Source organism: Brachyhypopomus gauderio, chromosome 1 (assembly GCF_052324685.1).
Source record: "Brachyhypopomus gauderio isolate BG-103 chromosome 1, BGAUD_0.2, whole genome shotgun sequence".
Taxonomy (NCBI): Eukaryota; Metazoa; Chordata; class Actinopteri; order Gymnotiformes; family Hypopomidae; genus Brachyhypopomus; species Brachyhypopomus gauderio.
This window is the reverse complement of record NC_135211.1, coordinates 11,500,414-11,502,913: the sequence shown is the minus strand read 5'-3', so window position 1 is coordinate 11,502,913 and position 2,500 is coordinate 11,500,414. Positions and strand designations below refer to the sequence as shown.

The following is a 2,500-nucleotide window of genomic DNA, read 5'->3' as shown; positions in this document are numbered from 1 at the left end:
GGGAGATGCTCATGGAGACTGAAGCATGCAGTATTTGTAGGGAGGGAATCAGACAGCAAAGTGATGTTGCAGCCACTGCTACTGGCATTGTTGCCATGGACTGTTATGGAGCCAACAGGCTTTTAATTATTAAAGGAAGTGATGTGAAGGTGTGCGTGTGTGTATGAGAGAGATGAGGGCGCAAACAGGATGCATGCTTTTACTTCTTCCTGCTACAGACATTCTAGATAATTCTCTGTGAAGGAAAAAGTGTTGTCGTTGTGGACAGGGTTCCACCCAGGGGTGTCGGGGTCCCGGCGCTGCCTGCGTGACCCTGGACGAGCGTGCGGCCACCTGCCGTGCCTCTTCCTCCCTCCGCCTCATATCCCCCAGAAGTGCACATGACATGGGGTGTTTCTTTTACATGGAAAAAGCGGCTTCGGGCTGAACTCCACTTTTCATTTATTATTCTGTGTATTGTCTGTCTGTCTGTGTCTGTCTGGTGAGGAAAGTTCACTTTTTTTCAGGCCGAACTATATTGAAAGACGCAAGAAACAGAAATGTCTTTGTGAGTGACTTCTTAATAGTGGGAGAAATGCTCCTTCAGTATTGACTGAAATCTCTGTCTGTCTGTCTCTCTCTCCGTCTCTCTCTCCGTCTCTCTCTCCGTCTCTCTCTCCGTCTCTCTCTCACCCTCTCAGTCTTGGCCTTGCTTAAGACGTAGATGTGCTCCTTGATTCAGAGCTTCCGCAGTGTCACACAAAGGTAAGTTCAACTGCTTTCCTTCACATCAAGGGCTAGTTATTGTAATGCTGATCTGAGATCAGACTACTCCAGGAGGAGGATTCCTGCTGCAAGTCAATACAAGGTCATTTACAGGTCTTTGCAGTAGGCAGTCCTCATATTACAAGTCAAATGCATGATATGGTCCTAAGTCCGTATTCATAGACGGGAGATGTGTACGTGAGTGGATCTGAGCACGTGTAGAAGTCTGGCTGCTTGTGCTCTGCAGGATGTGAGGTCAAGTGGAGTGTGTGCGTGTCATCGTTCTACCTGGCTGCAGAGGTGAGGAGCGCGCACACACACACACACACACACACACACACACACACACACGAGGACAGAGACAGGCTGGTACGGAAGAGGGAATGAGGATAGATGTGTGGAGAGGCGAAATGTGGAGAAAGGTGTGTGTGTGTGGTGTGTGTGTGTGTGTGTGTGTGTGTGCGCGCACGTACGTACAAAGCTATGTGTGCGTTTTGGTGGTATGCATGTCTGGGCAGGCATTGCAGTGAGTTGCATAACGCTGCTGTTTCGTCCTGCAGTTTGGCTGAGGAAGGATGAGCTCACACAGGAATGCCTGTTTGTGTGTGTGTGTGTGTGTGTGTGTGTGTGTGTGTGTGTGTGCAGACAGCAGTGTGTCCTGATGGTCAGATCTGCTCTGAAAGGGGTCAGCGGTGAGGCAAGGCCATGCTACATACATGCAAACACACACACACGCAGCAGAACAGCTAGGCCAGGCTCTGTAGAGACAAAGAAGAGAATAGAACAGAAAGAGAGGAGCAGATAAAGGCAGACGGATCTGTGGAGAGGAGGTAAAGATTCCCCACGGGGAGATGGGGTATCCAGACGAGAGACAGACAGACAGACACGGAGTCAGTGAGAACTGAGTGAAGAGGAAGAAGGAAACAGAGAAAGGTGAAAGAGGTGTGTCAGTCATGGTAATAAACAACAGAAACTGGTGTGTGTGTGTGTGTGTGAGAGAGAAAGTCTATAAGGTGATATTGCAGGTATCTGATCAATCAGGTGTATTAGTGTCAGCAACAGTCAGAGCTTTACCGTGTATTATTTCCTGATGGAGGAGCGTGTGGCCTTTTAATGATCTCAATTTCTTTGACACTGTCTCATTAAGACAATACACACCTACTGCATTGGCGCCATGTGAAGGGAAAATATTGACCCAGTCCCTGCTGTAGAGAAAACACACGCATGCACACACTCGCCGAACAAGGGATGACCCATTTCTCTTGGGGGGGTCCTGCTTCAGTCCATCATGATCAGTGAACACGCGCACGTATACCGTAGCGCGATCTTCTGCGGCTGAGGCCCGGAACATTCCGCACGTTCAGGTAAACGTAGAAACCATATATAAAATTTAAAAGGCCCTTCAACTTGCCCACATTCACGTTATTAGCCCCACGTGTGAGAAGGGACACGCCCAGCTTCACCGGCGTGCGCGATGCCTTGTGCGGAGTCACGTGTGCTGCCGTCAGAGCGCGATCACCCGCTGGTCACCTTGATGTGGACGTGTGCTTAATTCCTGCGGTGCGGGACTGGAGAGACTGCGTGCGGCGCCGCCTCCGTCGCAGTGCTGGCCATTCAGATGCGGCGGAACACTGGAATATGCAAATGAGCCCTCCAACCAATCGCGATTGCTGTATTGTTTGCTGGAGGCGGGCCAGATTAGGGCTCTGTGGCTGATTCGATGAATGACAGGCGTCACGTTCTTGTTAGTTCGTTT

At 50.1% G+C, this 2,500-nt stretch overlaps 1 protein-coding gene across 2 annotated transcripts in view; it reads left to right on the top strand.

Annotated features, from left to right (window-relative positions):
• The window catches only part of ncoa3 (nuclear receptor coactivator 3), a 29,693-nt gene that overhangs the window by 14,107 nt on the left and 13,086 nt on the right, over window positions 1–2,500 (top strand). Inside the window, exons 2-3 of one of the 2 annotated variants that reach the window (XM_076996188.1) lie at window positions 681–744; window positions 992–1,044. The gene's annotated coding sequence lies outside the window, so the exon portion shown is untranslated. The remainder of the gene's footprint in view (window positions 1–680; window positions 745–991; window positions 1,045–2,500) is intronic. The other variant, XM_076996202.1, reaches the window with a different exon arrangement.